Source organism: Crinia signifera, chromosome 5 (assembly GCF_055691185.1).
Source record: "Crinia signifera chromosome 5, ASM5569118v1, whole genome shotgun sequence".
Taxonomy (NCBI): Eukaryota; Metazoa; Chordata; class Amphibia; order Anura; family Myobatrachidae; genus Crinia; species Crinia signifera.
In genome coordinates this window covers 328,614,660-328,638,995 of record NC_139221.1, presented here as the reverse complement: position 1 = coordinate 328,638,995, position 24,336 = coordinate 328,614,660, and positions in this window count along the sequence as shown.

Below are 24,336 nucleotides of genomic sequence, written 5' to 3'. Positions count from 1 at the left end.
CCAGGGATGCCCTTTATCGCCAGCACTGTTTGCGTTGGCGATTGAGCCCCTGGCGTGTATCTTGCGGAAACATCCGGACATACAAGGTTTTGCTACAGGATTAAAGGAGGACGTCGTGGCCCTTTATGCAGACGATCTTCTGGTGTTTCTTGCTGATGGGAGCAAAGCAGCGCCATTAGTAATGAACACTATCAAAGAATTTGGTAATCATTCTGGTTTTAGGGTCAACTGGGCAAAGTCAAGCATATTCTCTGTTAGAAGCAAGGATTCGAACTCTCCCCTAATTAATACCCCGTTGAAATGGGTCAACACCTTCAAATATTTAGGGGTTACGATCTCGCGTGAGGCAGGTGACTATCAGAAGCTAAATTTGGACCCAATTGTGGAATATTTAGTCAATAAAACTAAAAGCTGGGGTAAATTACCCTTGACCACCACAGGAAGAGTTAACTTGATAAAAATGATTGCCCTCCCAAAATTTCTCTACCTATTGAGACACTCGCCTAAATATATACCTGATACCTTCTTCAGAAAGATTAACAGTATTTTGGCTTCCTTTGTCTGGAATAGGGGCCGCGCAAAAATCAGACTAAAAACTCTAATGCGGAAAAAAGACAATGGGGGCCTTGCCCTGCCCAATTTCAAGTTCTATTATATGGCCAGTCAGTTGGCCTCATTAAGGGATTGGGTAGGGCCACTATGTAAGAATGAAGCAATTATAGAAGCTGTATCTCATAACCAAAAGGGGGGAAGGCCTCTGCAAAAATTACTGGCGGGGCATATTTTAAAATCTGACACACCGATTGTAGCACAAGCAGTTAGGGTGTGGAGAGATGCAACTAGGCTAATAGGATTTCAGGACATAGATTATGAATATCCGCTAAATGACCCCCTGTGGATTAAGGAAATTACACAGCTACAAGTGTTGGAGGTATGGGAGCCCTATGGGATCACTACTCTAGGGCAACTCTATGCGCAGAATGTCCTAAAATCCTTTGTACAATTACAGGAGGAGTTTGCGATACCCAAGGGATATTTTTTTAGGTATCTACAGTTGAGGGAAGCGCTGGGTACTCATTTTAAGAGTCGACACCTCGGGTTCGCAGTCTCCCCGTTTAGAGCACTCCTTAATTTGGAGAACACATATAAGATAACATCTAAGCTTTATAGCCTATTATTACAGGGAGATGGTGATGAGCTGGGTAATTTAAGGGAGAAATGGGAGGGAGATGTGGGACAAATTGGACTAGAGGAATGGAGAAAAGCACTGACGGCCATACCTAAAGCAACTAACTCCGTTAGAGTACAACAAGTACAACTATATATTCTACACCGCGCATATATGACGATGCCAAAGTTGCTTAAGTTTGGGGGTAGAGCAACGGATCGGTGCCCGAAATGTCACGTTATGGTCGGTTCCTTTTACCATCTTATTTGGGAATGCCCGATTGTACAGGAGTTCTGGGGGAAAATCATTAAGACCCTAGGGATATGGGGTATTAAAAGGGAACTCCTCACTAGTGGGGGCTGTCTGTTAAACATTATTAATGGCAGGAATATTCCTGCAGAAGATAAACTATTTATAAATAATATGTGCTCACTTGCTAAAGTTGTAATTGCGAGGACCTGGCTGGCTAACACCGGACCTAAATTTGTAGAATGGTTAACACTAGTAGAGTACACGGTTAAACACGAAAAATTTGTGCATACTTGTAGAAAGACACCTGAGAAATTTGAGAAGATTTGGAATAGATGTTTAGACACAAAAAACACAGACTGCACTAAATTAAAGAAAATAAATATTATAAACACATAGAGTTTTTTTTTTTTTTTTTTTTTTTTTTTTTTATTTATTTTTTTTTTTTTTTTTTGTCAATATTGGATTCATTTAATTTGGTAGAATGGTTAATACTAGTAGAGTTCACGGTTAAACACAAAAAATTTGTGCATATTTATAGAAATACACATGAGAAATTCATAGAATAAATGTTTAGACTTAAGAAACACAGAATGCACTAAAATAAAAAAAAAAATAATAATAAAGATTATAAATATAACGTGTTCGCCAGATAGGTCCCTAAAGGTGTACAGCGAAAAAGTGTGTAAAAAGGTTATATGTAAAATTGGGCCAATTAGACCAGCATGGGAAGCAGGCCAGTGACAGAGAGGCTTTAGAGAGGGAATTATGTCTGGTGGGTGGGTAATAGAGGATGGGTGTTCTCTGAAATGCGGTCACAATCTGTTTTAGCCTGGGACCATAGCAATTGTAAAGCAGGGATTGCTAAGCGGGTCAGCCACATAAGTATGAAATAAGGGATGGATGGGTTTTGTATTGTTGATGTTGGATATTGTATATTGTTTTGTGAATGTCTTGTCTTTTTATATGCTGAAATAATAAAAAAATTAAGAAAAAAAAAAACAATTATACATAGTCAGAATCTGCATACTTACATACAGTGCAAATATATCTATCAGTACGGTGTCTGACTCCAGTGGGGCACGTCACAAGTTCTAATCCTGGGTATAACTGCTAAGCTATGTATTTGTTTAAAAAAGACCACAGGTTCTCAAAGTCAGTCCTCAGGACCCCACACAGTGCATGTTTTGCAGATCTCCTCACAGAATCAAGTGAAATAATGACAGTAGCTCCACCTGTGGATCTTTTAAAATGTGTCAGTAATGAGTGCACCTGTCGGGTGACCCAGAAAACGTGAACTGTGTGGGTCCTGAGGACTGAGTTTGAGAGCCACTGATATAGACGATAATATAAATAAATGTGATGCAATGTAACAAGATTTATATAAATATATTCCGGATTGTACTATTTTTCTACTTAAATATATATATAAAAGGTGGTGTGTGTGTGTGTGTGTGTGAGGGGGGGTGCTGGCAACCGATTTTTATCTTGCTTCCGGGGCTGGGACAAACGTATACCACTGCTGACAACCCTCCAGTTACCGCGCGTCTGTCCTCACAGCACGGGCTACATAAACATTGGCTCTTCCCAGTTTAACAATTAATTGAAACAAGAGCAGTAATAAAATAGTACAGGAGGGCAAACATTACAGGACGTGGCAAGTAGAGAGCAGCGCGTGTACTTTGCAGACCCTAATGAATTATGTATACAGTATATTAACACTGTACAAATATATGAAACACCAGGGAAAAAAGGAATTAACACAATTTTCATTAACTGGCAGGTTTGCTGTAGGCTTCCTATATCACCGGTCTGCACCTTCGGGATCTTGTGTATTCTGTTCAGTGCATCTTTGATCTTTGTGTTAACACTGGTGTACGATGAAAGTGACATTAGGCTTCCTCAACAATTGCCATCTTCACGGTTACTGACAGTGTTCTTTAAACCCTAGATCCATCGCTTTTGACCTGGTGAGTCTAAGACTGGCACAATCCAGGCTTTAAATACAACTGTGATCACAATGTACAGTGGGTAGCCAGGTTGTGGGTCCAAGGTGGTCAATCCCAACTGTTGGTCTTGGAACAACAATGGGGTTCTCGTGGGTGGGATACAGACATTTGACTGCTGCTGGCTCCTGGTGGAGTGTAAGTTGTGTACTGCTGTATGGGGCGCACAGGAGGAGTTGGCGGAAAATCCTCTGAGTCTCCTGTACACAGGCCCAACGACAGGGGGGGCCAAGGGGAAAGCCATACAATGGACATTAGTGTTTACCGGATGAAAGAACTTTACTGGACAGCATCATCCACAGTATTTCTGGTGCTAGTAGTCACACTGGAGGTCCGTGTTCTTTTCATGTCTTTTCATGAAGATCAAACGCCTAATTCAGCTTCACTTGTAGTTTTGTGAAGATTCATAAATATATAACTGCCGGACGTTCCGCGCTATTTACAGAGCGCAAACCATGGACTTTGCTGCAAAATTCCCTCCATTCATTTTATTTAAAAATGTTGCTTCAGATCTACTCTGGGATTAGATCAGAATCTGTGTCTTGGTCATGTACATGTGCACTGCAGGGGGGCAGATGTAACATGTGCAGAGAGAATTAGATTTGGGTGAGTTATTGTGTTTCTGTGCAGGGTAAATACTGGCTGTATTATTTTTACACTGCAATATAGATCTCACTTTGAAGAAAATCCCCACCCAAATCTAACTCTCTCTGCACATGTTACATCTGCCCCACCTGCAGTGCACATGGTTTTGTCCATTGGATAAGGAATTTGCATCTGAGAGTGAACCAGAATAAGGCCCGATGTTCCTCAGATGGAAGAGTGAGGATACCTGATTTGCATCTTGTGTCACTTGTAAACTAGATTCAGGAGAAAAAAATTGTATTATCGGCCAGAGTAGCAAACTCAGCCCGCAGCGATCAGGTCTGAATAACCCCCATAAAAAATGTCAAAACATCGTCACTACATCGGCGTGTTTAGAATTGATCTATTAACCAAATCTATTTGACAATATACGTATTTACAAGTGGCCTCTGTATTGCAGTTTAGCCCACACAAGGACGCAGGACCCTGCCAGGAATTACAGCTTGTTCTGTACCACTATAATGTACTTCGCCATTGTGTTCCGTTGATGGCTTCAGATTGCGCCGGTGTCAGCCGCGCCGTGCGGTGTAACAGCCAAGGTCAAACCATCCATCTTTCAAAAGACAGAGAAAAGCTTTCAGAATCCCAGTGAAGGATTTGTAAACACAATGACGGGCAGACAGCCTCCGATTGTACGGCCTGTATGGAATCACATCTGAGGCAGGTTTTCATTTGTCCCTAATTGGATGTTTTTAGATAAACGCCATATCTCCTGCAAAAATGAAACATCACAATTTATTCTGCTCGGCTCTGATGCATCGTGAGACGGAGAAATCCATCCATTCCGCACACTTCCTCGCCGATCGACAAAGAGCATCTGTTAGTCTTAAATCACACTTTTAGCCAGTATTTATTTATTTGCTGAGAAATCCATATGGCACCTGTCAAGTGCAGTTATGAGCCCCATCTTCTGCTTAATGCCTCAATACCAACTGATATCAGGAGAATCAGAACTGCAAGCAGATGTCATTTTATCAGGTAATCACAGGCGGTGGCGGCGTTGGAGGGATATTGCGGCGGTGGCGGCAGCTCATACAATCTTCCTAGTGAGAAAAAAGAAGGAATTGATTGAGTTCTGGAGTTGGTGAAATGTCAGGAATCAGAGGATGACTGGCAGCAGGGGTCCAGTCCTGGGTAACTCTGTTCCTGTCATTGTATGTGGGGGGTTGTGTATGTGTCATCGCTACGCTGCCACCCACATTTCCTGAAAGGCCCAGTTCCCCAAGAAGACACATCCAGTCCGACGCGCATACTAGGACGGACATATACGCAAATATGCGGAAATCATACATGCCCACTGACACAGAGAGGGGTAGAACTTGCGTCTGCCTGAAAAAGTGGTCAGTCTCCAAGACCTCGCCTCTATTTGTCCCCAGCCTCCTGATTTCCCCCATAAGCTGGATGGCAGATGACTGCTGTTGCTCAGTGGCGTAACTATGAAATTTGCCCCCCCCCTGCCAAAAATTTAGGCAGTGCCCCCCCACGGTAAAATAAACCCTCCCCCCAACACTGCCTTACCCCGCTGCTTGCCGCCTACACTGAGTCTGATCTACTTGTCTGCGGTCCTGGCTCTCCTCCTGGCTGGCTCTGCGGGTCCCGGCGGCAGCGCAGCACATCGATAGCCCTGCAGACCCCCGACGCTCACACTTACTCAGCAACTCTCCATGACCGTGGAGTCTGCAGGGCTATTGTAACGCCACTGCTGTTGCTACATAATCAGTAGTGGATTGTGACCCTGGGAATCTGCGGAGACTATTACCAGGGGTCAAAGTGAGGGGGAACGGGGTGGAACTGCGTTCCACCACCTCTAATGGTAGGGGGAACTGAGTTCCACCTCTACCTCAGCCCTGAACAATAAATCCAACAGAAAAGCCTGTCCCGGCATCTTCTTCTTCTGGCACGGTGTATGTGATGTCATGCCATCAGCGCCGCAAAAAGTGAGCCATTGTTGTAATTTTATTTGGCCTTACTATCGTGTGACCACACCCCTTTTTGTGGGACCATTATCCCTTTATGGGAGTTAGGGCGGTGTTAGGGGAAAGGAGTTCAACCACCTCTCCGGGGCCACTTTAAGCCCTGACTATTACTATGTCACTGCCAGGACCTGAAGATATTTGTCTGCTGTCCTGTATCACCTGCCGCATTGAAAATCTCCCTCCCAAAATGTCTGCTGCCTCAGAGGAGACAGTTATTAAGGATGCTACAGGAAGCTGTGGGAGACATTTTTAATGAGGACCTACACGGCAGGTCCATGGTATCAGCTGGTGGAGCCTAATCCCCTGACAATGAGCAGAACCCCTTAGAATGAGCAGGACATAGAAACATAGAATTTGACGGCAGAAAAGAACCACTTGGCCCATCCAGTCTGGGTCAGATAGCATACCCTCCAACATGACCCATTCCATTAGGTACAAAATGCTCTGTTCCTGGACTTCCCTGCCAGTGGCAGTTACAGAGGTTGGACTCCAGCACAGACCAAAATTCAAAGAGGGGGGTCGCATCAACTGCCAGTGAGTCCAGGACAGTGATGTTTGGTGTGGCATTAGGTGTGGCTCCCCTTTTTGAATATTGGACTGTGCTGCAGGCTCACCTCTGTAACTGCCACTGGCAGGGAAGTCCAGGAACAGAGCATTTTGTACCTAATGGAATGGGTCATGTTGGAGGGTATGAGATAGTACTGCAGACCTCCTGTGTTCGCAAGGAAGGGGGGATCCCTTGACAACGAACCGGTTATATTGGGGAGAGCTGAAACTTTTACGGCAGGGGGGCACCTAATGTAAAGTTACACCACTGTACATAATGGTTACAGTATAACATTAATAATGTAACAATGACCTTGTCTCCACCTAAACAGCAATGAATTCTGCTGGCCGGCATTAAATCTATCATTCCCCGTGACCGGCGTTATTTCCTAGAACTAGGTGTGATTGTATAAGTGCATTGGGATTATGGCTTGTCAACTCTTAGCAAGGACAAGACCTGAGACGTCCCGGCAGGTGCTCAGTCATCGCATTGCGTAAAGTGCATTCTATCAGCACAAGAAGACAAGCGGGGATTGTTTGAACAACACTTAGCCATAATTCCTCCTTTTTCCATTTATTTTATTTCCGTTTTATGTGCCGCTCATGATGAGGCTGAAGTCGCGTTACGGATGGGCAGAAGCTGTATTACCTGCTACACAACAACAGAGACATACCGACAGCATTGTGTTACTTACGTATAATAAGGTCGCGCATGCTACTGATTAAATGGGGGTTCAACCTGGAGGCAACTAGAAGAACGCATCGTCTTGTTAATAGTTGTTAACCTTTCTATTGTGTCGTCCATTTCTTGCGCAATAGATGCCCTATAACGACAATATGGAATGTGACAGATTCAGCAGGAATTATGGTCGTTTCAAAGAGGAGGATAACGAGGAGGACAGAACAAATGTCTATTGTGTAATACACAACATTGAGAGGGTTGTGCTGCACAGCAGAGTGTAGCTCCCAGAGGAATAGACCGACGCACTCATGTATAACAGATAACAACCATCACAAATATGCCGTATAAATCTGTGCGGCAAAACTCGCTCGTCATCGGTGCCATAGGGAAGTGGCAGCTCAATAGGTCTTACTGAATGCTTGCCCAATAATCTCCAGAAAATCACGAGTGTCCTAGTATTTTCCCAGCAGGGACCTAGGGCCTGATTCTAATCCCATCGCTTCCCCGCACATTTGCATGGGGGAGGGATGTTTGGCGTCTGTGCTTACACATTTATGGATTCGATTTGGGGCAATGTGTAATGTAATGTGTATTGAACTGTGGCGCTCTATATTTGTACTCTATTTTGTTATTTATTCAATGTTATGCCAAGTTTTGTCTCCCTGTATTGTTCCTTTGTACGGATGTGGGACCATTTGTAGACAACAAGTAGATAGACAGCCATTAGGTCGACACCATTAGTTCGACAACTCAATAGGTCGACATGCTTTTAGGTCGACATACCATTAGGTCGACATGTCATTAGGTCGACATACCATTAGGTCGACATGTCATTAGGTCGACATGTCATTAGGTCGACACTGCCATTAGGTCGACAGTGTCTAGGTCGACAGTCAAAAGGTCGACATGGTTTTTTCACTGTTTTTTGGCCGAAATGTCAACACAGTCGACATGGACACAGTTTGAAGTGAACCGCAGCCCCTCGCATCGCTCGCTTCGCTCGCAATGCTTCGGGCACGGTGCCTCGCTGCGCTCGGCACACTATTTTATTCTCCCACCACGCCCTAGTGGATAGTATGGCATGAAATACCGCCTGTCGGCACATGTCGGCTCAAAAAACAGTGAAAAAAACCATGTCGACCTTTTGACTGTCGACCTAGACACTGTCAACCTAATGGCAGTGTCGACCTAATGACATGTCGACCTAATGACATGTCGACCTAATGGTATGTCGACCTAATGACATGTCGACCTAATGGTATGTCGACCTAAAAGCATGTCGACCTATTGAGTTGTCGAACTAATGGTGTCGACCTAATGGCTGTCTATCTACTTGTTGTCTACAAATAGTCCGGATACCCCTTTGTACGGCGCTGCGAAACACTTGTGGCGCCTTATAAATAAAATTATAATAATAATAATGGGGGGGGGGGGGCGTCATTTGCCTGCTCGGTATCCCTTAGTCTGTAGTCTGATGGTCTCAAACACAATTGAGCAGATGATGGGGGTGTTTATAAATGATTTTTTTGTATCCCTTATTGTTCCAGCACTGTTACTACAATGACACCAGGCTACAATTGTATGATCACATTCTGCCGGAATAGCTGGTGATTGATGAGACAAGTAGCACAAAGAGAGCGGTGGTACGCGGGGATTACGCTGACAATCCGCTGATTAGCAAACAAACAGAGCAGCATAAAGCGATCGGAGAACTGTTACAGGCCAATATTGTAATTGTGAGTATAAATGATCTACTTATAATTGTGTGGGAGAAAACGCTGTTTATCAAACCACATGATACAGTCAACAGCGAGAGAGGTTCTTAATGAACTGAGCGTATTTACCTAGGCAGCAATGAATTAGCATTCGCCGACGTGTCACATCAGGCCGCATGGTGCCGTTACAGTAACTACTTCTGCAAACTTTGGAAGTAATACATAAAACGTCTCTATCGGCGCCGGTAATGGAGCCGTTCCGCTAACATCTGTGTGGGAAGAGCAGCGGGATCGTGCTTTAGGGCAGGTGCAGTCCAAGCTTCTGTCTGATGAATCTAAAGCCCAATTATGTTTTGCATAAACATCCGTTCGCAGGCTTGGGCCCGGGATTATTCCATGGTCACCGATCTTCGAATGATTTCTGTAGTGCTCGCAAATCTAAGTCAGTCTCTGCTGACTCAGATTAGTATCTACCTGCTCCGAGAACTGGGCGGGCAGCTAACATCCTCTGACGTCAGCCGCCCGCCCCGTACGTCAAATGCCTGCACGCGATCGCATGGGGATGCCCAGTGTTGGGCGCACCCTGCGTTTTAATGTAAGTCCCCTGCCCGCCTCCTACACGCCCCCCCCCCCCCCCTGCAAGCGCCTCAGAGACTATGCAAGTCTTCGAAGGTTCCCGCACAGAAGGCCTACACATGCGCATAAGAGAATATGCGCAAGCCATCACCATCAGCCCCCGTTGGGAAATCGCAAGGGTCCAAATCAACTAGAATGACCTCATATGTGTGGAGTTTAGACAGAGGGACAGAGATGACACTCACTGGGCATCTTCTGGCCTCTAATACCCCTTTCACACTTGCAAAAATATCCCGGGTTTTTGCACATGAATCAACCCGGGATTTAGCTCAGTGTGAAAGGGTATTGGACGAATATCCCCTGTTCCGCATTCCGGGATTTCTACCCAGGTCCTGACCTGGGTAGAACCCGGAATCGACACAGGATGCGGTCAGCGTGAACGGATATTCCGGGTCAGCCTGACCCAGATCCCATTCACTGCAATGAAAATGCGCCACTGGGAGGTGCTGACACCTCCCAGCGCTGCCCCGGCCAAGCCTCCAGATGACGCCACCCGCCCCACTTAATTTCAGGTCAGGTGGCCAGTGTGAAAGGCTTCAGTCTCAGGTAGTGTCCCGGGATGCATCCGGGAACACATTCCCGGGTATGACCCGGGTCTGCGAATGTGAAATGGGTATTACATGACCACCAAGCTCTGTCTCTCTCTCGGCCGTCTTCTGGCTCCACCAGTGTCTTCTACTGTCTTCTGGAGCTCTTCCATGCTCCCCCACTTCACTGTCTTCTTATTCAGCCTTCCGGCAGTGTCTGACATCAGACACCGGGGGTAGGACCGAGTATAGGATGGCATGCATTGATTAACTACTTGTCTTCCAAATTGGGCAAAATTCAAAATGCAGCTGCTGGCGTTTCATATTGGCAGCCAGAAAGCTATTGGGCACCGATAATTCCTGCCCACCCTGTGTTGCTGAATATTCACTTTGTTCCCCAAATTCCGACTGCTATGATGCAGAAACTTTACAAAATGTTTCCATGACCTGAGGTCCCAGTACGGTTTATATTGTCTCCGGTACACTGAGTGGCATAAGCCAGAAGCTGGTGAAGCCGGGGGATGCAGGTGGTCTGTCTGTTCAGTGATCCGGTCTGATCTTTGATTACCATTATAGCTTGCTCGCCGGGCACTGATCTCTATTTACCACTATATTCTAATTTGCTAATTAAATACACCATTGACTGATTTCTGATTACCATTGCACAGATGCATGAGGCATCAAACTGAAATTTAACGAGCCCCGATTTTATTGCACCGCGCTATTAATCCATCCCGTTTTCCGGTTGCATTATTTTACGCTTACATTCATCAAAGCATGTAATGGTTTCCCTGGCAGGGCCGCGGCTGGCCGCCTGGCAGGGTTGCCACACTGTGCAGAATGGCATCCGTCATTTAGATTCAGTGCTCGCTAACCTCGGATCAGTCAGTTGCGGAATGGGCACTTTGTGGCAGTCTTGTCATATTTGGAAGGGCTTGGTTTTCTTTTGCAATTTTATTTCAAAGTAATAATTTACTGAGTATCAATATAAGGAAGTGTCTTATTTAATTATTCTTTACTTGTCTATAGGTTTTATTTACTCACTAGGTGATTCATTCATCATGGGGTAATTGTACAACAAATTATGCTTCGTGATTATGCAACATTTTATTGGCGTAAACGGTAAAAGCAACAGATTTTTTTTTTTTAAACAGTGAGCTGAACAAATAAGAACATACATAACTGAGTAAATCACTGATTGATGGCTGGGTGCAGAATCGCCATCGATGGCAACCATCGATGGAGTCTGCACCGATGCACATCCGTAGCAGCAGAAGCCTTGTGATTCTTTCTTTTACTTGCAGTCGCAGCAGTGATCAGTCTCCGGAGTCAGTACATCTCAGCTGCCACAGGTGGCAGTGCTGAGCTCAGGCAAATGCATTGTAATGAAAAACGAAACTGAAAGAATAGGATCACCTGTTTAGGAACGGCGGCTCACTCAATCGTTTATAGGATCCGTCCAAAAGATCCACTGCACAAACGCCCTATCCAGCAGCGTAGCTACGTTTTGGGCGCCCCCCCCCGCTGTTAGGGGGGGGCGCCCCCCGGCGCCCATTTAAACCCCCCCAATCCCCCGCAGCCTTACCTTTCGCACTGGTCCCAGCGGCTCCGTTCTTCTGCTGAGGACCACCACAAAATGGCCGCCCCCATACAGCAGACAGTTTCAGAGAACAGTGTGCTATATGGGGGCTGCCATTTTGTGGTGGTCCTCAGTAGAAGAACGAAGCCGCCGGGACCAGCGAAATAGGTAAGCCTGCGGGGGATTGGGGGGAGGTGTAACTAAAGCACAGCAGCACCTGGCGCCCCCATACGGTGGCGGGGGCTGCGGTGCTATAGTTACGCCAGTGGCCCTATCTCTACCCGGGTAAGCTGTTTAGCAGTGGTGGGAGAGAGGGGTGGGGAGGGGCGGGGGGGGACTTGCTGAGCGTAGGGAGGATTGTAGGGATGGGGCAGCTCTGGCAGCTATGTGTTCAAAAGCCATAGCAAGATCCCAGGCAGCATGATGGGGACGGGGAAGGAGGGGGGGTTCTCTGCGGGGAGTGGCAGCGGGACTATGATTGTAAGTGTCCCCAGCTGCAGATAGGGTAGGCGCAACCTCCGCACAGTAGTTTATCTGCCTGCAGGAAGTGGGGTGCAAATGGATCCCCGGCCACTGCCGGCTAGTTTGGAGGAAGCTGCCGCATGGATTCCTGTCTGTGGGTGGAGTATAAGAGGCTCTGATTGGCTATTAGCCTTGACTCCACCCAGCGTTTTACACACACATTTCCAGAATGATTGACAGATGTAGCTAAATATATAAGAGATTTTTACTGTTTTTGTTTTATAGTAAAGTAAAAAAATAAAAATGAAAAGAAGTTGTCTCGCGCTAATAGAAATATTCCTTAACTAGTTAAAAGACAGTCAAAATGACGGCTTCTGCAATGTACTTTCACTTTGAACTGTGACCGTTTTTTCTTTCACTTGGAGCTGTGACAGTTTTTAGCCCACAAACTCTCCACTTCACCCCCAGTCCATATCTTTCACTTTCTGTTATGACATATTTTAGCACACAAAGGAGTCATTTGGTCCATCGAGTGGCCTCTAGTGGTCGCTGGTGGTACTTCACATCAAAGTAATGAGGAATAGCTAGCCTTTTATATATATAGATATAAAAATAAATATAATAAATATAATAATAAAAACTAGAAATACATCAGCGAGCTCCACATATTTAATTAGCGAAAAATCCAATCTAAGCAAAAGAAAAAGTAAAAATATATTAGATAAGGCTAAATAACACTGGTAGGACAGTAATAGCTAATGACAAGCTGTATACGTCCCAGATGCCCTTGTACCTGGATAAGAGACACCTCCGTGTGGCACAGAACAGGAGGTATGGCCACTGTACGGCTACATGAATGCTTGTTCAGCCCAGAACTGGTACAGTTAAGTGGGGCGTCTGTCTACCTGAGACACAGGTGCCACTGTGCTACTGTACGTAAGTGGTCAGTGAGGCCCAGACCATCAGAGGACTACATATACGACTGTACGACCTTAGAACTTTTATTTTAAGCCAAAGTATTTGGCAACTGAACAACTTCCTTTTCTTTGCTGGTGCGATGGTAAGTATTAGTGACTCGCAGTTCCCCCTGCAGAACATAACTTTCGGGCATTTCTGTTTAAAGTTATTTTTCAGGGGGATGAATTATTTTTAAGGAAAACATATGTAAATGATCTTTAATGGAAAAATAGATATATAGATAGCTATATAGATAGATATATTACTTTTGCTTGCGACCAACATGAATTTGACAAACACAGACCAATTCTACATCTGTACTGGGGTGTCCAAGCACTGTCCCCTGCCAGCTACCGTGCAGGGCATGGTCCAGGGGAGTGACAGGGTGGGTCAACCAATCTGCATGTCCACGCATATACAGCAGTAAGTGGTATTCAGGTGTGAGTGGGAGTTTGAGCAGAAGAGCGGTTCCAGGGCTGGTGATAGGACCTGGTGGTGGCAGCAACATGCCCGCCCACTGCACAGTGGGTGGAGTCAGTAACAGGCAATTACTGACGGTAAGAGGGAATCCCCTATTGGCTAGATTCCATGATACCTAAACCCAGGCTGACGCGGGCAGTGAGACGGATCCGGTCATGCCATGTGTAAAACTTTTGGTACTTGTGTATTATCACTGCACCCGTCAAGTAGTTATCATAGCGGTGCTGTCAGCGTAGTGTTCGCGCACCCAGCGTAGTCAGTGTATCTGTCAGAAGAAGCATAGTGTTCCCACAGCCAGCGTAGTCAGCATCCCTGTCAGATTCGGTGTAGTGTTCCCGCAGCCAGCGTAGTCAGCATCCCTGTCAGATTCGGTGTAGTGTTCCCGCAGCCAGCGTAGTCAGCATCCCTGTCAGATTCGGTGTATTGTTCCCGCAGCCAGCGTAGTCAGCATCCCTGTCAGATTCGGTGTAGTGTTCCCGCAGCCAGCGTAGTCAGCATCCCTGTCAGATTCGGTGTAGTGTTCCCGCAGCCAGCGTAGTCAGCATCCCTGTCAGATTCGGTGTAGTGTTCCCGCAGCCAGCGTAGTCAGTGTATCTGTCAGAAGTAGCATAGTGTTCCCGCAGCCAGCGTAGTCAGCATCCCTGTCAGATTCGGTGTAGTGTTCCCGCAGCCAGCGTAGTCAGCATCCCTGTCAGAGTCGGTGTAGTGTTCCCGCAGCCAGCGTAGTCAGCATCCCTGTCAAATTCGGTGTAGTGGTCCCGCAGCGAGCGTAGTCAGCATCCCTGTCAGATTCGGTGTAGTGTTCCCGCAGACAGCGTAGTCAGCATCCCTTTCAGGTTCGGTGTAGTGTTCCCGCAGCCAGCGTAGTCAGCATCCCTGTCAGATTCGGTGTAGTGTTCCCGCAGCCAGCGTAGTCAGCATCCCTGTCAGATTCGGTGTAGTGGTTCCGCAGCCAGCGTAGTCAGCATCCCTGTCAGATTCGGTGTAGTGTTCCCGCAGCCAGCGTAGTCAGCATCCCTGTCAAATTCGGTGTAGTGTTCCCGCAGCCAGCGTAGTCAGCATCCCTGTCAGATTCGGTGTTGTGTTCCCGCAGCCAGCATAGTCAGCATCCCTGTCAGATTCGGTGTAGTGTTCCCGCAGACAGCGTAGTCAGCATCCCTGTCAGATTCGGTGTGGTGTTCACGCAGCCAGCGTAGTCAGCATCCCTGTCAGATTCGGTGTAGTGTTCCTGCAGCCAGCGTAGTCAGCATCCCTGTCAGATTCGGTGTAGTGTTCCCGCAGCCAGCGTAGTCAGCATCCCTGTCAGATTCGGTGTAGTGTTCCCGCAGCCAGCGTAGTCAGCATCCCTGTCAGATTCGGTGTAGTGTTCCCGCAGCCAGCGTAGTCAGCGTCCCTTTCAGTTTCGGTGTAGTGTTCCCGCAGCCAGCGTAGTCAGCATCCCTGTCAGATTCGGTGTAGTGGTCCCGCAGCCAGCGTAGTCAGCATCCCTGTCAGATTCGGTGTAGTGTTCCCGCAGACAGCGTAGTCAGCATCCCTTTCAGGTTCGGTGTAGTGTTCCCGCAGCCAGCGTAGTCAGCATCCCTGTCAGATTCGGTGTAGTGTTCCCGCAGCCAGCGTAGTCAGCATCCCTGTCAGATTCGGTGTAGTGTTCCCGCAGCCAGCGTAGTCAGTGTATCTGTCAGAAGTAGCATAGTGTTCCCGCAGCCAGCGTAGTCAGCATCCCTGTCAGATTCGGTGAAGTGTTCCCGCAGCCAGCGTAGTCAGCATTCCTGTCAGATTCGGTGTAGTGTTCCCGCAGCCAGCGAAGTCAGCAACCCTGTCAGATTCGGTGTAGTGGTCCCGCAGCCAGCGTAGTCAGCATCCCTGTCAGATTCGGTGTAGTGTTCCCGCAGACAGCGTAGTCAGCATCCCTTTCAGGTTCTGTGTAGTGTTCCTGCAGCCAGCGTAGTCAGCATCCCTGTCAGATTCGGTGTAGTGTTCCCGCAGCCAGCGTAGTCAGCATCCCTGTCAGATTCGGTGTAGTGGTTCCGTAGCCAGCGTAGTCAGCATCCCTGTCAGATTCGGTGTAGTGTTCCCGCAGCCAGCGTAGTCAGCATCCCTGTCAGATTCGGTGTAGTGTTTCCGCGGCCAGCGTAGTCAGCATCCCTGTCAGATTCGGTGTAGTGTTCCCGCGGCCAGCGTAGTCAGCATCCCTGTCAGATTCGGTGTAGTGTTCCCGCAGCCAGCGTAGTCAGCATCCCTGTCAGATTCGGTGTAGTGTTCCCGCAGCCAGCGTAGTCAGTGTATCTGTCAGAAGTAGCATAGTGTTCCCGCAGCCAGCGTAGTCAGCATCCCTGTCAGATTCGGTGTAGTGTTCCCGCGGCCAGCGTAGTCAGCATCCCTGTCAGATTCGGTGTAGTGTTTCCGAGGCCAGCGTAGTCAGCATCCCTGTCAGATTCGGTGTAGTGTTCCCGCAGCCAGCGTAGTCAGCATCCCTGTCAGATTCGGTGTAGTGTTCCCGTAGCCAGCGTAGTCAGCATCTCTGTCAGATTCGGTGTAGTGTTCCCGCGGCCAGCGTAGTCAGCATCCCTGTCAGATTCGGTGTAGTGTTCCCGCGGCCAGCGTAGTCAGCATCCCTGTCAGATTCGGTGTAGTGTTTCCGAGGCCAGCGTAGTCAGCATCCCTGTCAGATTCGGTGTAGTGTTCCCGCAGCCAGCGTAGTCAGCATCCCTGTCAGATTCGGTGTAGTGTTCCCGTAGCCAGCGTAGTCAGCATCCCTGTCAGATTCGGTGTAGTGTTCCCGCGGCCAGCGTAGTCAGCATCCCTGTCAGATTCGGTGTAGTGTTCCCGCAGCCAGCGTAGTCAGCATCCCTGTCAGATTCGGTGTAGTGTTCCCGCAGCCAGCGTAGTCAGTGTATCTGTCAGAAGTAGCATAGTGTTCCCGCAGCCAGCGTAGTCAGCATCCCTGTCATATTCGGTGTAGTGTTCCCGCAGCCAGCGTAGTCAGCATCCCTGTCAGATTCGGTGTAGTGTTCCCGCAGCCAGCGTAGTCAGCATCCCTGTCAGATTCGGTGTAGTGGTCCCGCAGCCAGCGTAGTCAGCATCCCTGTCAGATTCGGTGTAGTGTTCCCGCAGACAGCGTAGTCAGCATCCCTTTCAGGTTCGGTGTAGTGTTCCTGCAGCCAGCGTAGTCAGCATCCCTGTCAGATTCGGTGTAGTGTTCCCGCAGCCAGCGTAGTCAGTGTATCTGTCAGAAGTAGCATAGTGTTCCCGCAGCCAGCGTAGTCAGCATCCCTGTCAGATTCGGTGTAGTGTTCCCGCAGCCAGCATAGTCAGCATCCCTGTCAGATTCGGTGTAGTGTTCCCGCAGCCAGCGTAGTCAGCATCCCTGTCAGATTCGGTGTAGTGTTCCCGCAGCCAGCGTAGTCAGCATCCCTGTCAGATTCGGTGTAGTGGTCCCGCAGCCAGCGTAGTCAGCATCCCTGTCAGATTCGGTGTAGTGTTCCCGCAGACAGCGTAGTCAGCATCCCTTTCAGGTTCGGTGTAGTGTTCCTGCAGCCAGCGTAGTCAGCATCCCTGTCAGATTCGGTGTAGTGTTCCCGCAGCCAGCGTAGTCAGCATCCCTGTCAGATTCGGTGTAGTGTTCCCGCAGCCAGCGTAGTCAGTGTATCTGTCAGAAGTAGCATAGTGTTCCCGCAGCCAGCGTAGTCAGCATCCCTGTCAGATTCGGTGTAGTGTTCCCGCAGCCAGCATAGTCAGCATCCCTGTCAGATTCGGTGTAGTGTTCCCGCAGCCAGCGTAGTCAGCATTCCTGTCAGATTCGGTGTAGTGGTCCCGCAGCCAGCGTAGTCAGCATACCTGTCAGATTCGGTGTAGTGTTCACGCAGACAGCGTAGTCAGCATCCCTTTCAGGTTCGGTGTAGTGTTCCCGCAGCCAGCGTAGTCAGCATCCCTGTCAGATTCGGAGTAGTGTTCCCGCAGCCAGCGTAGTCAGCATCCCTGTCAGATTCGGTGTAGTGGTTCCGCAGCCAGCGTAGTCAGCATCCCTGTCAGATTCGGTGTAGTGTTCCCGCAGCCAGCGTAGTCAGCATCCCTGTCAGATTCGGTGTAGTGTTTCCGCGGCCAGCGTAGTCAGCATCCCTGTCAGATTCGGTGTAGTGTTCCCGCGGCCAGCGTAGTCAGCATCCCTGTCAGATTCGGTGTAGTGTTCCCGCAGCCAGCGTAGTCAGTGTATCTGTCAGAAGTAGCATAGTGTTCCCGCAGCCAGCGTAGTCAGCATCCCTGTCAGATTCGGTGTAGTGTTCCCGCGGCCAGCGTAGTCAGCATCCCTGTCAGATTCGGTGTAGTGTTTCCGAGGCCAGCGTAGTCAGCATCCCTGTCAGATTCGGTGTAGTGTTCCCGCAGCCAGCGTAGTCAGCATCCCTGTCAGATTCGGTGTAGTGTTCCCGTAGCCAGCGTAGTCAGCATCCCTGTCAGATTCGGTGTAGTGTTCCCGCGGCCAGCGTAGTCAGCATCCCTGTCAGATTCGGTGTAGTGTTCCCGCAGCCAGCGTAGTCAGCATCCCTGTCAGATTCGGTGTAGTGTTCCCGCAGCCAGCGTAGTCAGCATCCCTGTCAGATTCGGTGTAGTGTTTCCGAGGCCAGCGTAGTCAGCATCCCTGTCAGATTCGGTGTAGTGTTCCCGCAGCCAGCGTAGTCAGCATCCCTGTCAGATTCGGTGTAGTGTTCCCGTAGCCAGCGTAGTCAGCATCCCTGTCAGATTCGGTGTAGTGTTCCCGCGGCCAGCGTAGTCAGCATCCCTGTCAGATTCGGTGTAGTGTTCCCGCGGCCAGCGTAGTCAGCATCCCTGTCAGATTCGGTGTAGTGTTCCCGCAGCCAGCGTAGTCAGCATCCCTGTCAGATTCGGTGTAGTGTTCCCGCAGCCAGCGTAGTCAGCATCCCTGTCAGATTCGGCGTACTGTTACCGCGGCCAGCGTAGTCAGCATCCCTGTCAGATTCGGTGTAGTGTTCCTGCAGCCAGCGTAGTCAGCATCCCTGTCAGATTCTGTGTACTCTTCCCGCGGCCAGTGTCAGTCAGCGTTACGTAGTCAGTCAGAGGTGAAGGTAAAGTAACTGCGTAATGGCTGTAGAACCTGTCACAATGTTTAACCTGCTGCAGACAGACTCAGATGTATGATATGGCTGGTCTGAATGTGTTCCTGAAACACCCCCATTATCCACGTCAGCCCAAAGCGTGGCAAGCGCACGAATTACACGTCCTCCCAACTTGGTCATACCCCCACTATCCACTATGGAGTTGGTTTTATAAAGTGTGACGAGTGCAGCCAGCCCCCGAGCCCGATGCGTGGCGAGCGCAGTGGATTACTGCTCGCCACACTTTATAAAATCAACTCCACACCGACGTGGATAGTGGGGGTATGTCAGGAGGACACGTAATGCATCCCCTCGCCACGCTTTGGGCTGGTGCGGATAGTGGGGGTTTGAAAAGAAGCCTGTATGTAACATGGAGCACTGGCAAATGCCTCCTTTATTGTGCATAAGACGCACATGCTCACTGAACCCGCTAACCCCGTCTCCCTGAAGTGGACATGGGCAGGGTTGCCGTACCCTGCTGCAATAATTACTGAGCCTGCATGATCCCCTCTCCACCGGCGCCGGCATGATCCCCTCTCCGCCGGCATGATCCCCTCTCCGCCGGCATGATCCCCTCTCCGCTGGTGGTTACCGGCGCTGTGTGAGTGGCGCTCACTAGGCTTGCCACGGACTCCGGGGACAGAGCCTTGGATGCCGGGGACAGAGCTGTGGACGCCGGGGACAGAACCGGGCTGCTGCAGAGTCTCTATGCTAACTATGCTAGGCAGCCATTGGGCTACGCTGACAGCATAGCTTAGGCTACGCTGAAAACGTAGCGTAGCCGGGCGACGTGCTATTACACAAGTGCCAAACTTTTTTCACAGAACTTTTTGAACTTCAGTTGTTATTTATCACATTAGTAAAACAATAGTTTTCAAAAGACGAAAAAAAATCCCATCAAAAACAAGCACAGGTACTTAAATTATCTCTAAACAGGCACATGATTAATTAAAGAAGAAAAATGCAGATTAGAAATGGATATTTTAATCAGCTGCTTAGTGGTGTGTGCACTGGAATATTGTAGCAGTCATACAAAAATCAATTAATTTCACGAGAACCATGAAATTAGTTATACAATAATTAGAATGGCTCCTATTTTATGATTGGAACAATAAAATCACAAAAATTAGTGAAACCGACAGTATGCTGACCAAGGAGAAAGAATAATAGGAAATGCTAATGAGAAATCATAAACAGTTTTATAGTTTTAATTACTTTAATTACTTTCGCCAATTGGATTACTAAAATATATATATAGATTAAAAAAGAAAAAGTTCGGCAATTTTTTTTACATTTTCCAAACTATTTTGTTTTCAGCCGTAACCAAAATTGGAAGTTGCAAATTTTCAAAAATATTTGTAATTTTCATGGAAATTTGAAGATTTAGCTAAATGTTCAAACCTGTAAAATGATAAATTACAGTATGAAATTCCATTATGATCCCTCATTATAATTATTATAATTATAATTACATTTTATTTATCAGGCGCCAAGTGGTAACTAGCGCCGTACATACGGCACACAATAGAACAATACTGGGTACAAAGAACTACACATTAACAGTAACTGAAGAACTAAAATAGAGCACAGGTAACAAATAACAGCACAACTCTTAAGGCGCTCATACACTTCGCCCAAGTCAGACCAGTTTGCCTTTGAGAGCCCCAGGCAGCTCCCTGGGAGACTCGATTACAATTTGGCACTTGATGTGCCATTTTTACATGCAATAGATAGCATGTTAAAACCAGGGCCGGCGCCACCACTAGGCAGCTCTAGGCATTTGCGTAGGGCGCCGGCACCTGGAGGGCGGCAGTTCGCCCCTCACCCCCAGCGAACTGTGTAAAAAAATTGCTGCCCCGGCGTCCATGCAGTGCTGGGGCGGTCAGGGGTGTCCGGCACGGTACCTGCGGCGCCGTCATGTGTATAAAGCTGGCTGCGGCCGGCGGGGTCCCTGTAGTGAATAGCAAATAACTAGCGCTATGCGCGCGGCGGCGTGGGAAGCGCTAGTTATTTGCTATTCACTACAGGGACCCCGCCGGCCGCAGCCAGCTTTATACACATGACGGCGCCGCAGGTACCCCTACGGCACGGACACCCCTGACCGCCCCAGCACTGCAGGGACGCCAGGGCAGCAATTTTTTTACACAGGTACCACCCCCCCTTCCTCCCTCCGGCACCGGGGCACCCCCACCCCGACTCGCCTGGGGCGCTCCGGTGCCTTGCACCGGCCGTGGTTAAAACTCCCTGGGAGCTGCTACAGCAGTGGCGGGGCGCGAGGTCCAAGTGGCGGCGGCTGGGAGCTTGTAGCGTCATTTGCTGGGTGGAGCGGTGGTAAGCATCTACTGAATTTGAAAAAATAGTTTGAAAAGACTGAGAAAATTCTGTCAGCCAATAAGCAGCCTCCCATCTGAGAATTCAGTGAAGTGTCTGGCAGTGACGGAGACTTCAGGCAGTCCCATTTCAAAGTGTTCCCTCATTCCGGGACTGCCAGTCAGGGCTGCAATAAGCAGAGAGCTGGCTTCATGTAGAAACAAACTCCCTGCTTTGTCATGCACCCCAATCCAGCATCTATGGGCTGCAGATGACGCAGCCTATGGAAGCCAGGATTTTGCACATGCGCAGGGCTGGGGCTCCATACACCGTCTTCATCCTGCAATAAATTTCAGAAGCATGCTCCCCTTCTGCACGGAGAAATTGGAAAACAGCTCTTTCCATTGATCTGAAGGAATCCATCATGCATCCAACCACGTAAAACAACTTTCCAGGAATGAAGAAACTCAGACGAAGACGTTCACTGCACATGCGCAACTGGGAAAAATGCCACGCCATCTATCGGCAAACACATAAATCCTCTGTGATTTGGCACAATGCCGCTACAGCAAAGTGTCCATTTCATTTGGACACACTAAATATATTCTGTATATATATATATATATATATATATATATATATATATATATATATATATATATATATGTCGACATTGACCAGCACTCCAGGGGAGAAGGTAGGTAAATCACCGGGGTGCAGCACTCGGGGTAGATGCAGAGCTGGGAGGAAGAGGCACTCACTCGGATTTTCAAAAAAGGAACAGGACAACAAGAAGTTGTGGTCACAACTTCTTGTTGTCCTGTTCCTTTTTTGAAAATCCGAGTGAGTGCCTCTTCCTCCCAGCTCTCTATATATATATATATATATATATATATATATATATATATATATATATATATATATATATATATATATATATATATATATATATATACTCTTTTATTACATGTGATGTCATCAGGAACCAGGTTTCTAAACCCGCCCTAGGTCAAACTGTAACAGTAAGTTGTTTTTTGAAATAGCTAGACCGTCATATGCAGAGTTCCTAAACCTATGTTTCTAGAGAAATGATAATATATATATATATATATATATATATATATATATATATATATATATATATCCTGTAGGAATATATAACCTCACTTGTGGGAGAAATGAATGTGGGTTTTTATTGTATATGGAGTCTTTTAAAGCAAATGAATATCAATTTATTTCCTGCAGCATGGTTGAAAGCCCTGTTTTACAAGTAAAACCTTTTAAAGCCACTTCACTTGTTCTGTCCGCTAATTCCTGCTCTTTTAAGGGCTTTAAATAACTTAGGTGATAAAGATCTATAATGTGCGTTTCCATTTGGCTCTTTACTCCCAATTTTATCAGAGGTTGTAATAAGTAGAAGCGGGCAACAAAAACTTTTACAGTGCGGCACAGGCCGTATCACAAACAGAAAACCGCAGATGTAAAATATTTCAGATTATCTCTGGGGATGTGAAGTGATACAAGACTAATTAGGGCTTCCATTTACCATCCCTATCTGCGGCTTACAAGTAAGTAATGCTGTAATTAAGCAAGTAATGCTTAACACCATTTTCCAAGTAGGGACATAAGACACGCACCCCCAAAAAGACACAAAGGGGGAAATGTATGGACACCACTGCACTTGAACCACACATTCATAGAAACTTATTCATGAATACCCAGAATGCAGAGATTCTCCGCTTTCGATACCTGTCTTGAAGCTTCACTGGTTCCGAGAGATCCAATTTTGGTTGAGTTCCATTTATTTATTTATTTATTAACAGTTTCTTATATAGCGCAGCATATTCCGTTGCGCTTTACAATAGCAGACAGTGATACAACAAAACGGTATTTACAGACAGTCAAAATGTAGGAGGGCAGATAACAGTAAAGATCAGGCAGATGTGAGTGTAAAGATATAAAGTACTCAAGTAGCTCATGGGCGGGAATGGAACCTAAGGTAGCCATCACCTCTCAGGACAGGGAAACGCCCATGAGGAGGAGCCTCTATAGTATACAAGTCCTGCCACAAGCCATTCGCTGGTGTACAAGATTGCCCAATAGGCACTGGCCTGATGGGACAACTCAGAGCCTGTGTGATTCCAATTTTTTTCTCCACTAACATGTATTATAGAGGTGAGAGGTTTTGTAGGCAGCGGACAATAATAGGTCTAGGGGTATCCTGCCACACAAATCCACCCCTGATAGGCAATCAACCACAGTGTCTGACTTTTTCCGCAATTATACCAGTCCGGCATTGGATGCACAGCTCTCTGAGATAACTGGTGGGTCATGGTAAACAGGTAAATGGAATATGTATGGTAAATGTATTCCTGATATCCCGATTTCATGAATGCTGCGTATATCTTATACTTCGGACTTCCTGTATTCCTCATCTACCTAGCTGCCTACATCTGACCTCCTTGACTGTTATGGCTTACATCCGGAACTTGCTATATCTGGGAGCCAGAAATTTGATTTATCTTCCTATTGCTAATGTTTTAGAGAGTTTTTTTTTTCTTTTAATTATGTTGTTTTCCCACCTCTGTGAACTTTTGTCTCCTACTAAATGTTTTTGTAAGCACGGCTACGGTATAACAAAAAGCACCAAATTGAATTTAAAGATCTGCTGGCACAATTCCTTATACCTGATAAGTGTAAAGTGGTTGTCACATCTACCGGAGGCGAGTGGCAAGGGTCGTTCGGATGAATAAAACATATTTGAACTAAATAAAGGACTATTTAAATGGGTGCACAAATCAAATCAAATGCTGGGGACATATATATAGATATTAGTAATAAATAAACTGAACAGTACTGAAAACAAACAGGTAAAAGAATATAAGCTTAGGGAAATCCTAAATAATAAAAAGCTAACGCTGCCCCTCTCCTCTACGGGGGTAATTAAAGTGTTTTACGCACCCGCAGCCACTAGATGGCAGTTGCTAAAGTTTTGTTCCATTTTTGCACTTAGCCTCCGGCAATGGCACTACTGTTATGTTGTTCCATCATGTTGACGGACTGGTACCTAGTAGTTATATAAATGAAATAAAGGATAAGGGCGAGTATGTAAATTGAATGAAGACTAGAAAACTAGTTATATATATTGAATAAAAGCTCAAAGAATGTATGTAATTGAATAGGAATAAAGACTACAGACAGAATGTACTGTACAATGCATAAAGAGTTATGTGTTTTCATAATTTTCACCACCAAACTAGCACAACACATGAATTATTTAAGAACAG